Genomic DNA, 14,477 nt, shown 5'->3' on the forward strand with positions numbered 1-14,477 from the left:
ATATATGGTCTATAGCCTATGGTTTTTTCAGTGAATATATATATATACATACATATATAAACATATATCATCTGTATATCTATATAAATACAAACATAAATGCATGCATACATATACTTATATGCATACAGATGCATGTTATTTACATGAAAGTTGAAAAAACACTAATAAAAGCAAAGCTAAAAAGCCACCTCATTACAAACAGAATGGCTTTAACTTAAACAAGGGCGAGATCTATTGCATTTTCAATGCTTGTTTACTTTGGTTCCATCAAGAAGGCATTCAGATGTGTCACACATTTGCCATAAATTCTGAATGTTAGCACTCTAGTTGCACATTAGATCACTGTAGTAAAGCTACTGCTCACCAGGGACGTCTGCTGCTGGTATTCAAAGTGCATGTTTCAGTCTGCATGTCAGAATTTTTTTAATGAAATAGAAGAGGATTTGAGAAGTCACTCAAAATGATCCCTAATTTTTCTTTCTGAAGCACTAATCATACTTTCTATGGCAATATTAACCCCCTCATGTTGTTACTTTTTAAATTGAGTGTTTTCAGACTTACCACTTCATTCCAATCAAGATGGCTTCTGGTGTGCCATACTTTTGTCATAAGTAAGACTGTTAGCGCTCTAGTTGTTCTTTAGAACACTCTGGGACATTCTGTCATTGGGCTATACTTGGGGTACATCTGGGTGATATTTGGGCTACATTTAGGCTCTTTTGTCTCTGGTGGCCATCTTGGGAGACTGTATGTCAGAATTTTTTAATGAAATTGAAGAGGGTTTGAGAAGTCACTCAAAATGTGCCCTAATTTTTCTTTCTGCAGCACTAATCATAATTCATATGGCAAAATATACCCCCTCATTTTGTTCCTTTTTAAATTAAATGTTTTAAGAGTTACCACTTTATTCCAATCAAGATGGCTTCAGGTGTGCCATACCTTTGTAATAAGTAGGACTGTTAGCGCTCTAGTTGTTCTTTAGAACACTCTGGGACATTCTGTCATTGGGCTATACTTGGGCTACATCTGGGTGATATTTGGGCTACATTTGGGCTCTTTTGTCTCTGGTGGCCATTTTGGGAGACTGCATGTCAGAATTTTTTAATGAAATAGAAGAGGATTTGAAAAGTCACTCAAAATGTGCCCTAATTTTTCTTTCTGCAGCACTAATAATACCTTCTATTGCATAATATACCCCCTCATTTTGTTCCTTTTTAAATTAAATGTTTTAAGAGTTACCACTTTATTCCCATCACGATGGCTCCAGGTGTGCTATACCTTTGTAATAAGTAGGACTGTTAGCGCTCTAGTTGTTCTTTAGAACACTCTGGGACATTCTGTCATTGGGCTATACTTGGGCTACATCTGGGTGATATTTGGGCTACATTTGGGCTCTTTTGTCTCTGGTGGCCATTTTGGGAGACTGCATGTCAGAATGTTTTAATGAAATAGAAAAGGATTTGAGAAGTCACTCAAAATGTGCCCTAATTTTTCCTTCTGCAGCACTAATCATACTTTCTATGGCAAAATATACCCCCTCATGTTGTTTCTTTTTAAATTAAATGTTTTAAGAGTTACCACTTTATTCCAATCAAGATGGCTTCAGGTGTGCCATACCTTTGTAATAAGTAGGACTGTTAGCGCTCTAGTTGTTCTTTAGAACACTCTGGGACATTCTGTCATTGGGCTATACTTGGGCTACATCTGGGTGATATTTGGGCTACATTTGGGCTCTTTTGTCTCTGGTGGCCATTTTGGGAGACTGCATGTCAGAATGTTTTAATGAAATAGAAAAGGATTTGAGAAGTCACTCAAAATGTGCCCTAATTTTTCATTCTGCAGCACTAATCATATTTTCTATGGCAAAATATACCCCTTCATGTTGTTTCTTTTTAAATTAAATGTTTTAAGAGTTACCACTTTATTCCAATCAAGATGGCTTCAGGTGTGCCATACCTTTGTAATAAGTAGGACTGTTAGTGCTCTAGTTGTTCTTTAGAACACTCTAGGAGGCTGCAGTAGAACACAAAGGAATCAACTGACAGTCTCTGTCCTTGTTGGATGTACATGTTTTACTGAGAATGTCAGACTTCATTTTCACATGACTGAGAAAGATAATGTGAATTTACAGAAAATATGCTTTCAGTTTAGCTTATAGATCCCCTTCCAAACCACTGTGGGAAAATCATGAGATATTAGTTTTCTTTCAAACAATATTCATGATATCACAGCAGAAGGTTTTTTCACATGGTAAAATCACCTTAGAACCCACCACAATTCCTAAAACGAGTATGGTACCATCAACAAATGATTTATAATGTAACTAAAGTCCTAAAACCCTCTATTAACTACAATGCTTTTTAATGAGGTGCTATCATGTATATTGGTCCCAAGATGGCTGCCAACACTTCTTGGATGAAGTGCTGACAGCCAATCAGATCAGATGTGTGGTTAGGCTCCGCCCAGATATATATCTTTTTTTGAACCTAAATTACTCAAAATCCACTGGAGCACATATATTGAGACCTAGCAAAGGCGCATCGGGCTAACAGTCCCTACAATTTTGCCAAGTTTCGTGCAAATCCATTCAGCCGTTCGAGCTAAAAGTGAGGTCAACCGCCCTATGGAAATTAACATGGGAAAAACGCGTTTTGGGACCCCCCTTTTTTCTCGGCCCCCCCTTGCCAAACCCCCCCCAAATTTTCAGGGGCTGCTCAGAAACAAAATGTGCCATTTTCCTGAAAATTTCAGCCGATTCCGTCCACAAACGCCAAAGTTATTAGACATAGAATGTTCAAAAATCCCATAGAGGAAAAATCCTAACTATATATTACCTACCTACATTTTTTTTTAAATTTTGCGCGGTTAGCTTCCAGTTCGCTTACCGGGTAGCGCTCTTTGAGCGTAGTTTGTTGAAAATTACAGAAAAAAGTTAGAGAAAAATAATAATTGTGAGTGATCAGATGAAGGGTAGCTCTGAGAAGAGCTTTTGGGTTTATGGTACATTTAGGTACTTATAAGTAGGTACCAATGCACAGTCTTAAATTCAGAATGAAAATTCTGTTGCCCTCATCTGAGAAGTGAACTCCATCTCCTCTGTAGATATCTTGCATGTAGTAACGCAAGTTATTGTTGTACAAGGAGCCCATTCCATGGTCTCTCATGTAAGCTGAAACAGATTTGTTTACATGCTTCCTCGGTTTCTCAATTTGTGGACAAAATTGGTTGGACCACCTCTGTCTTTGGCATATATTGGAATATACCAAGGCAGTTTGAGGAAAAAGTGCCATTAATTGCTCAAAGGTGTCCTTTAAAAGCATTTCCAGACCTACCCCAGTCAAAGTGCCCAAATCATTACCTCCACAGTGCACAATTAACAGGTCAGGTTTTGGCAAATGCATAAAGGTTTTCACCAATGGTATCAATTGGTGACATTTTAATCCTCTTTGGCCCAACCACTTAATTTCCACATCTTGTAAATTGAGGTTAGGTAAATTTCTGTTCTCAGCATACCTTTGAGCCCAGTGGATGTAACTATGTCCAACAATCCAGACATTAAACATGGTGGGAGAAGGTTGTGCTGCAGTCAGATGAAGTGTGGTAATGAAAGGGCAGTTGAAACAGTAGGAGTTTGTAAAGAAAAAAAACTGTGGATTTCCAGTGCTAATGATTCATTAGCAGTGATTGGTGCATTTCCATTTCTGAAAACAGAAAGTTAGGGTGCATGGATGTGTTCTTTGAAAGATGTAATTTGAATGGTCAAGGAAAAAACATTTAATGAAAGATTGCACTGGATACGCAGGTGCACTGAGAGTTCAGAGTTCAATTGAAACATTGTTGTGTGAATTTGCAAACATGAGAGGTCTTCCAGGAGGTGGTTGCTATGGAAAAAAGGCAGAGAGGGCAGAGGGGGGAAGGGTTTTGATTTGAAAAAAGTGAGGGAAGAGTTATGATTGGCTAATATGAGAGATATGTGTAATGAATATCTGTATTTCTGTGCTTTCAATAGCTGCAGCCTTTGGAGTGCATCCTCTTTCTTCTGCTGAAGACAATTTGGTGTATTTCTGAGACTGTTTTGAAACTCAAAAAGTATTTGCTAAGGTGAGAAAAGATTTATTTAATTTAGATAGAGAATAGTATGATTTAAGGAAAAAATGATGAAGAAAGCTGTGTTTTTAAAATGTGGCTTTGTCTCAAGTGATATACAAATAGATTTTAGTTTTAAATTTTAATTGCATATTCGGTGTAGCATTCTGGCATGCAGTAACACAAGTTATTGTTGTACATGGAGCCCCTTCCATGGTCTCTCATGTAAGCTGAAACAGATATGTTGTTTTTAAAAACGATTTTTGAAAACAATTACATTTCGGGATATGTCCTGCTAGAGCTTCATAGGTTGTTTTGGGTCATATTTATAAGGCATATGAGTGTCTATGATGTTATTTTTCCCTTTTTAAATGGAAAGCGTTCCTCATGGGGAAAGTTTCTTGTAAATACGCTCCCACCTGTGCTTGGCAAATTTAGATTTTGATTATGGGAGTTACATAGCCATGTTAATAATGTCCCAAAAATGGTGCTAGGGCATTCCAAAAAACGCTTTCATGTGTCTCAAGGACATTTTCAGTCATTTCCTCTTGAATGCAGGTATACAATTGATTTATATGCTGTGTTTAAAAACGATTTTTTGAAATCAATTACATTTCTGGATATGTACTGCTAGAGCTTCATAGGTTGTTTTGGGTCATATTTATAAGGCATATGAGTGTCTATGATGTTATTTTTCCTTTTTAAATGGAAAGCGTTCCTCATGGTGCAAGTTTCTTGTAAATACGCTCCCACTTGTGGTTGGCAAATTTAGATTTTGATTATGGGAGTTACATAGGCATGTTAATAATGTCCCAAAAATGGTGTAAGGGCATTCTAAAAAACTCTTTCATGTGTCTCAAGGACATTTTCAGTCATTTCCTCTTGAATGCAGGTATACAATTGATTTATATGCTGTGTTTAAAAGCGATTTTTTGAAATCAATTACATTTCTGGATATGTACTGCTAGAGTTTCATAGGTTGTTTTGGGTCATATTTATAAGGCATTTGAGTGTCTATGATGTTATTTTTCCCTTTTTAAATGGAAAGCGTTCCTCATGGTGCAAGTTTCTTGTAAATACGCTCCCACTTGTGGTTGGCAAATTTAGATTTTGATTATGGGAGTTGTATAGGCATGTTAATAATGTCCCAAAAATGGTGCTAGGGCTTTCCAAAAAACGCTTTCATGTGTCTCAAGGACATTTTCAGTCATTTCTTCTTGAATGCAGGTATACAATTGATTTATATGCTGTGTTTAAAAACGATTTTTTGAAATCAATTACATTCCTGGATATGTACTGCTAGAGCTTCATAGGTTGTTTTGGGTCATATTTATAAGGCATTTGAGTGTCTATGATGTTATTTTACCCTTTTTAAATGGAAAGCGTTCCTCATGGTGCAAGTTTCTTGTAAATACGCTCCCAGTTGCGGTTGGCAAATTTAGATTTTGATTATGGGAGTTAAATAGCCATGTTAATAATGTCCCAAAAATGGTGCTAGAGCATTCCAAAAAACGTTTTCATGTGTATTAAGGATATTTTAAGTCAATGAGGAAACACAGGTGATGTAATTCTGAAATGAGGAAAAGAAACTCCACATTTTTCAATTACATCACTAGTGTTTCCTAAGTTTATGAATGACATTGTGCAGATGAAGTTTAGGTGTGACCACAGATACAAAAGAGGTCTGCCCTTTGTTCAAGAGTGAAGAGGACATGACTTACTTCATTGGTAGGCCTTCACATGTATTATCTCCTTTGTTTTCTTCAGTGAAAATCTTATCTGCAACCATGTGTTGGCCTCACCTCAAACAAACAAAACAGGTGATGGACCGAATGTGGATCAATGACACACATTCACCCCAGTCCAAAGATCTGGGCCTAAACAAACCTTTAGATAGGCCACACCTTATCATCATCCTGAATTAATCATTTAAAATGTTAGGGAGAGATTTATGATAGGTGTATGCCTGTTTTGTATCACTGTGTGTCATTTTTGTGACGCAGTGCTGGTGCAAAAGATTTGCTATGTTAAATAATAAGTAGGGCGTTAAGTTTTTGATGACTGTTATTCATTTACTGTTTGGTAATAGTGGTTAATAACATTTTTTATTATATTTTTCCACAGATTCAACTGCAGATCTTTTCTAAATTTAAAAAATGCCAACTAAAAATCGAATTAGAAAGGCTAGAAAACGTCAAAGACAGCAGGATGATCTTTTATTGCAGCAGTCCTCTTCCCAAAATACTTTTGAAATCACCAAGAAAGCTCCGGGTAAGAGCACGAAATCATTCTTAAGAAATATTTGTAGTAAAAAAAGTATTTATCCAAAAAATGTTTCAGTTCAGAAAAAGAAAAGCAATTTAAATGGTAAGGAAAGACCAATCAAAAATGTTACTGGTAGAGCAAGTGTTAACTCTGTGCATGATAGTAGAAGGAAACAACAGTTTAGGGACATTCGAAAACGAATGTTCCGCAATAGGATAATAGTTAATTTATTAAAAAATATTAAGAAAGGCCAACAGAAAGTGGTATTTTATAAGAAGAAGAAAAATGTAGAGAAAATTATTGATCATGCTTTTGAAATTAAGCGAAAGTTGTTTATTTTGGTAATCAATAGAATTAGGAAACTAAGCAAGGTAATTTCTGATTTCAAAACAAAAAGTAGATGGAAGAGAGTAGTAAATCGTAGTAACTTTTGTGAAGCTTTTCCGGAGAATGGATGCATAGTTCAAGTTGTGAGGCATTTTTTAATGAGGAGAGTTATTTTCAGGATAATGATTTGGTGTTTGCAGTTGACACCAGTGGTCGAGCTTATGAAGTGAAGGATGGTTGTCCAGTTGAAAAAGAAAAACTTGTGACAACAGAGACAGAAGAGGCGCTAAGTGATGAGGTTTTGGGAAGACGTCCTAAGGGTCCTGTGTACATTTGGAAGTGTAGTTCTATTTGCAGTGTGCGACAGGTTTCCATCAATTTGCTTTGTGATTTTATACGGACATTTAATAAGAAAAGTTTGAAGCAGAAAATGAAGTTGTTGCAAGATTTAGATCCTTGCAGAGTGAGACAAATGACAGGTTTGCGTGGTCATTCACTGGCTTGTCTTTCCAGGAGAGTATGCCAGAGTGTTTTTCATCATTTCAGGATGCTAGCAGTGCATCATAATAAAGTGAGAAAATTAGTGAGAATGTTGTATTATGCTAAGAGTCCAGCAATTATGCTTAAACAATTATGTGCTGCTCTTTTGCATGGTTCTGAAATAGATGTGAAGAATATTTGTGAAGAAATTGAGTTTTGTTACTTTGGAAGTAAAGATGAGAATGTTCAAATTGACCCAGAAGTAGAGGGTAATGTTGAAGATAATGTACAGGTTTCCAGTACAGATAATTTTCAGAAGGAAATTGCCACATTTCAGATGAAATCAAGTGAGAGGCCTAATTTCACTTGTGTGTGTTGTCGACGCACTTATTATAAGAATCAGACTAAGTTAGTGGATTTATATGCAAAAAGTGAAAGGGAAAATAATAGTGAATGGAAGGATTTTGCCACATACTTGATGGTAGAAAATTCTTTTAATTTGGGATTGGATCAACGTGTGTGTACTTATTGTTGTAACAAATTAAACAAAATCCAGATGCCTGCTAGGGCGGTTCATAATAATCTTGAATTGGTTGAGATTCCTTCTGAATTGAAGGATTTAAATACTTATGAATCTATTTTGATTCAAAGTATCCATCCCTTTCAGGCTATTGTAAGAATGGAGCCAAAGACAGGGAAGTTGCCTCCAGCAGATTTACAGAGAGGATTAAAGGGAAGAGTTGTTTATTTACCTCTAGATTTGAACAAAAACATTACCACAATTGGAGTAGAAAAAGTGGAAGAGGAACCTTTGGTTATCTTAGTTAATGGTGTTCCGACAAAGAATAAGAAAATATGGCAAGATTTAGTGGATGTTAGGAAAGTCAAAAAGGCAACATTGTATTTGAAGAAAAATAATAAGTACTATATAAATGTATGTGTTGCAGAAGAGGAAGTAAGTGATGAAGAGGATAGCGATTTGTGTGCTGGCCAAATTGAGAAAGTAGAGGCCTCTAAAAGTGAAGAAATATATGAACATTATAGTGTTCATCCTTTGCATTCCAAGGAAGTCATGGGGAATGCAATTGAGTTGTTTCAAATGAAACAAGCCAAAGGGAGTCCCATTAGTGTTTGGGAGGAAAGTTTGGAAGCTCGGTGTTTCCCACAGCTATTTCCCACAGGTCGAGGAGGAAGATATGATGAGCGACCTCATCAAATTCCTGCGTCTGAATACCGGACTTTACGATTGTATGCAGAAGATCCTAGGTTTCGTCAATGCATTCCCTATTTGTTTCATCTCCTGTTTGAAAGCGATCTGTCTGGACTGTCATATGCAGTGAACCACATCTTAAAAAGTGGTATACAGATGCGAAACATCTCGACAAGTGATTTTATGCATAAAGTCAATGTCCAAGACAGTATTTTGGATTCTCACCTAATTAATCTCATGGCGTGTCAGCGTGGTACTAATGAGTACTGGTACCGTCGTCATGGTGATTTAAAATGTATGCTGAGGAACTTAGGAACTCCAACATGGTTCCTTACTCTGAGCTGTGCCGAGTATGGCTGGGAAGACTTACTTGAATTTCTACGAGAGTCAAATGGAAATATTGAAAACATTGAATTCAAGACACCTGGAGAACTGTGTTCTTTGGATCCAGTGAATGTATGCAGGTACTTCAATCATAGATTTGAAGCTATGATGTCTTTCATCACAAATAAGAAGAATCCACCTCTTGGAGAGGTGTTAGATTTCTTCTGGAGAAAGGAGTACCAAGCAAGAGGTGCTCCTCATATACATATGTTGTTGTGGATCAAGGATGCACCTAAATTTGGAACAGATCCGGATGACTTAGTGATGAATTTCATAGAACAGTATTCTACGTGTGCTGTTCCAAACGCAACGGAGAAGAAAAGCCTAAGAGAACAAGTTCTACGTTTCCAAAGCCATCGTTGTGGAAAGTACTGTCGTCGTAAATTCAGAAACAAGGACAAGTTCTACACCAAATGTCGTTTCAACTTTCCACGACCGGTGATTTCAAAAGGAAGAGTGAACAGTTTGATGTCTTCGCTGCGACATAATGTGACGAGGAAATCACCCAAAAATACATACAATTTGAAAAGGAACGAAGAGTCCATGTACATCAACGACTACAACTCAGTGATTTTGTCCATGTGGAATGCTAGCATGGATATACAGTTTGTGGCTGACAACTGTATGGCTGTGGCTCGGTATGTGACATCTTACATCACCAAAAAAGAAAAGACAGAATTGAAGGATATGTGGGAGGACATTTCCCATGAAAAGAGCCTCAGCAAGAAGTTGTACAGTTTCAGTCTGAAGATGTTGTCGCATCGAGAAATCGGAGCTTACGAATGTTGTGACCGGTTGTCTTCAGCAAGTCTCTATGCCAAATCCAGGATTATCGTTTGGGCGAGTCTTGGTCTTGCTGCAACGCGAAATCGAGTTCTAAAACCTGTCCGGGAAATTGAGTATTTGGCAGAAAAGGAACCAAACAGTACCGACATTTTGAAGACCAACATGTTGGATACATATTATCCAAATCGAAGCAGTCACCTTGAGAATGTTTGTCTATATGAGGTTCTACAAAATTATATATTCAAGAGGAATATCAAAGAAGATATTGAGAACGGAGTGTATGCTGTAATTGGAAGTGAGGGATGTCTGGTCAAGCAAAGAAAATGCCAATTAGTAAACCATCGAAAATTGAGAGGCGAATCTCCAGAAAAAAAGGAGTTCTTCTATTTAGCACTTTTGCAACTTTTCAAGCCTTGGCGTGCAGAAGAGGAACTGCTTGGAGATTTCCTCTGTTACGAAGACTCTTTCACTGCTGCTAAGGAGACCATAGAATGTCCTGCTTTTCCCAAATATCAAGAAATGTTGACTTTGGAAATTGAGCAGGAAGCAACGATTGCAGCTGAGATTGCCAGAGACAGTTCTCAGGACAGTCAGAGTTCTGTTTCATTGAGTCAGGATCCACTAGGAGGACCTATTATCGAAAATGAAGCTGCCACTGTTATGAATGAAGTGGAAAGAGCCATGGCACATGCTCAGGAGGATGCAGTTAACTTAGAAGACTTGGAAAAACAACTCAACGTTGAGCAGAGGAAAATATATGATGAAGTTACCAAGCAAATTGAGCATGGATTAAGTCATGAGAAGAAAGAGTGCTCATGTACATCGTTAAAGCCTGTCCGACTGTACGTGAGTGGAGAAGCGGGAACTGGAAAAAGTTTCCTGATTAAAGCAATTTCTTGTTATTTGCAGGAAAGGACTGAGACATCGTTGTCTTGTGTTGTTACTGCTCCTACTGGATTGGCAGCACATAACATTAAAGGGATTACTTTGCATCGTCTACTGATGCTGCCGGTGGAGCATGACAACAAATTACAATACCACAAGTTATCTGGAGATGCTTGTTGTGAAGTTTCAAGAATCTTGAGGAAAATGAAACTTCTTATCATTGATGAAGTAAGCATGGTTTCCAATGTCATGCTTGCCTTTGTGCATTTGAGAATGCAAAAAGTTCTTAAAATTGAATATGATGTGTTATTTGGTGGCAAACACATCATTGTTTTTGGAGATCTTCTGCAGCTGACACCAGTGAAAGGACAACCTGTGTTCAAAATACTCACGCATGAAGATACCAGGAAGTGCCTAGGGAGCATTGGCAACGTTAATATATGGTTAAATTTCAATTATGCTGAACTGCATGAAAATATGCGTCAGGCGAAGGATGAAGATTACAAGAATATTCTACAAGATATTAGAATTGGAAAAGTGACCGAGCATGGGAAAGAAGCTTTAAATGCACGATTACTGTCAAATTTATATCCCATAACAAAACAAACAGTAGGGGAGGGCTAGAGGGACGTTTAGAGACCGATGCCTAAGTAATGTCCCCAAAGGACTCAATTATACACAAGGTACTTAGGGGTCTAGGAGCTGAAACCAGAAAAGTGTTTGCTACTATAAAACCTATGTCTAGTTAGTACTATAGGCATATAAACAATAACAGACCGAATCGCCAATAAATGAAACACCTGTAATCGTGAGTCACCCCAGTTGTTTTGGATTCCCATCAAAGTCTTACAAGATCAATATTATCATTTGGTAATCCCTGGCGGGTATTGTGTCTCCAGACCATTGAGATCACAAGCATACCCTCTCGGATGGTTCGGGGTAGCGACCACAATCACACAGGTATCGCAAATGCTGTTGATTCAGATGGGAAAAGTGCAGTGCAGAAAGGAATAAGTGGTGATTTAAAATAGGATAGGGAACTAACAGAAAAAAATTTTAATAAGCGTTGGCCCCTTCCTGATTAAAAACAAGAACAGACTGGTAAAACTATCGCATTGATAACAAATATCTGCGAGGAGACCAACATGTTTCAGCCTGGGAGGGAGTGACCTCGGGCTTTCTTCAGGGTCTCTGTTCTAGATGGTGCTACTGCCTGTATAAGTGTAATAAAGTGTGAAAAATTATACAAAAAAACACACAAGTGAAAAGAGCCAGAAAAGGATATAGTGTTCCTTCTTCTGTGCGTACTCCTCTTCGGAAGCAGGTACTCGGTTACTGTAGTCGGGGGACAAACATACAAGTGAAACACTTTCAGCAACCCTGGTCTGAGTATTACCAAGCAACGAGTCAAAAACTTTGTCAACCTGTGATACTCACCCAGTACTTCCGGGGAGTGGACCTCACCTCTTCCTGGACCTGGCTCAGGATATGTGAGACCCCGCTCTACGGGAACAGAAACCGACCTCATGGTTATGGTTATGGAGGGATCAGGTAGATCTACTCTCAAGCATACTACATGAAGTCAAACGTGTACTGGACGTAGAGTATACTGTCATACACCAAAACGCGCTCTCGTGTCAGTGCCCCTCATTTCACCCACCCGCCATGAGTCCAAAGGGACTCGAGAGATGTTCTATTGACTATGCTATGGGATGATGTCAAACGTAGCTCGCCGGGGGTGCTAGCGGAGCTATCGTCTTACCTGTCCGTCGTTGTCTCGAGCTGTGACTGAGTCAGGGGGAGGCTCAGAACAGTGTGCGTCATTCTTACTTGAATGGTTAGAGAAAAAGTTCCCAACCAATCAGCCAGAGACACAACGACGTAATCTCATACTGAGGCTCGAACTACTCGATGACATCATACTCAACATTCGGGTAGTTCTAATGATTTGCAAAGGACCCCATGGTTGTTCAGTGGCTGGTCAAGATTGCCTGGTAGGGAAATTAGGAAAGACTGAACCATGGGATGTCGTCATTCAGTCCGTGTTGATCAGTACCCAATTTGTACACCCATCTTTGCTCTTTGCGAAATAGGAAGTTGGACACATCGCTTATATGGGTAGGGATGTGTGGTTTTTCAAGAACATGCCAATGGAAATCGTTTTCACTGTGATTATGCTCGATGAAGTGTTTGGTAAGTTTCGAGATATCTTTTTTGCAGCGGAATGTACTTTTATGTTCCTGCATTCTCACTCTAACCTTCCTGGTGGTCATGCCAACATATCGTTCGTTACAGATGCATGTGAGGAGGTAGATAAGGTTGTTGCTGTTGCAATTGGAGAATTGCCTCAACTCCCAAGGTCGATCTGTCCCAATATCCACACTAGTGATCTTAGAGGTGAGTGGGCAGACAGAACAGTTGCCACAAGGGTGGTGGCCTGTAACAGGTGGCAGGTCCCAGAGGGTGCCCACTTCTCTCTTGGCAGTGGTTTTGGGACGGGTGTGTACCAGACGATCCCTTAAGTTTTTGGAGCGTTTGAACGCAAAAAGGGGGAATTCAAGTTTGTCCTTCCCACTATTTAGAATGCGCCAGTGCTTCTTGATGATTCTCTGAACCTTATTGGACTTGGTGTTGTAAGTGCTCACGAGTGTGAGTCGTTCTGTCGGTGGTTTGGCAGGTTTAGGTTCCAGTAGCGCAGCCCGGTGGTTGTTGGCTGCTCTTTTGCATGAGCGATTCACCAGTTTTCTGGGGTAATGCCGTGACAGAAGCTGATTGGACAGTTCACCGGCATGTCGTTCAAAGCTTTCAGTGGTGGAGCAGTTCCTACGGACTCGTAGGAATTGCCCTAATGGGAGATTATCCCTTAGGGCCTTGGGATGTTGACTCTCATACAATAGGAGGGAGTTGCGTGCCATTGGTTTGCGATAGAGTTCGCTCTGTAGGCCATTCGCTGTACAGTAGATGGAAAGATCCAGAAAGGCTACTCTTTCTTTACTTATTTCAATAGTGAAACGAAGGTAGTCATTCTGATGATTGAGCCATTCGTGGAATTGTAGAATGGAGTCTCGGGACCCTCTCCACACTAACATGACATTGTCTATATATCTCTTCCACCAGATAATAGACGTGAAATGTGGCTTGCTTTCATGTAGTACCGTGGTTTGTTCAAATTTGTGAACATACAGGTTCGCCAGGGACGGGGCAAAAATACTTCCCATGCTGGTTCCAGAGATTTGATGGTATATTCGGTCCTCGAACATGAAGAAATTCTCTTTCATTGCTATTGTAGCAAGTGACATGATAAAGGGTACAGGAGTGATAGAGTCAAGCTCAGATTCCTCAAGGATGGTGCGGACGGTGTCTAGAGTAGCATCCTGGGGGATCGAAGTGTATAATGACTCTATGTCCAATGAGACAAGGTAGTCAGTCTCTTGGCGAAAGTCAATTTCCGTGATTACCCGTAGGACATCAGTGGTGTCCTTCAGATACGTTGGCATGGTGTGCACCAGAGGTTTGAGGAAATGATCCGCAAATGCAGATAGAGGTTCCAGTAAGGACCCTTGCCCTGAAATGATCGGTCTGCCAGGAGGAGGTCTTTGTGGTTTGTGTACCTTGGGCAGAGTATAGAAGTATGGCATAGTGGGATTCTTGGCCTGTAGGAACTGAGCCTCTAGGTTGGTTATCCAACCCTCTGCCAAAGCTTCCTCTACTAGATTCTTGATTTGGTTCATCAACCCTGGAGTGGGGTCGCTGGTCAGTGGTTCATAGGCTGTGCGAATGCTCAGTTGGCGAGAGCATTCCATTCTGTAAGTTTCAACGTCTTGGACCACGATGGAACCCCCTTTATCGGCGGGCTTTACGACTATGGTGTCATCTTGGCAAAGGGAGTTCAGTGCCTTTCTTTCAGCTGCAGATAAGTTGTTGTAACCTGAGTGGGTCGAGTATTGGATTTGGTCAATATCATTTTTCACAGCTAACTCGAATGCGAGAAGCTGGGGGGGTGTAGCATGAGTGGGAGGGAGGAAGGTTGAGGAGGAGTACGCACAGAAGA

The sequence above is a fragment of the Lissotriton vulgaris genome, chromosome 3_1, assembly GCF_964263255.1.
Source record: "Lissotriton vulgaris chromosome 3_1, aLisVul1.2, whole genome shotgun sequence".
Classification (NCBI taxonomy): domain Eukaryota; kingdom Metazoa; phylum Chordata; class Amphibia; order Caudata; family Salamandridae; genus Lissotriton; species Lissotriton vulgaris.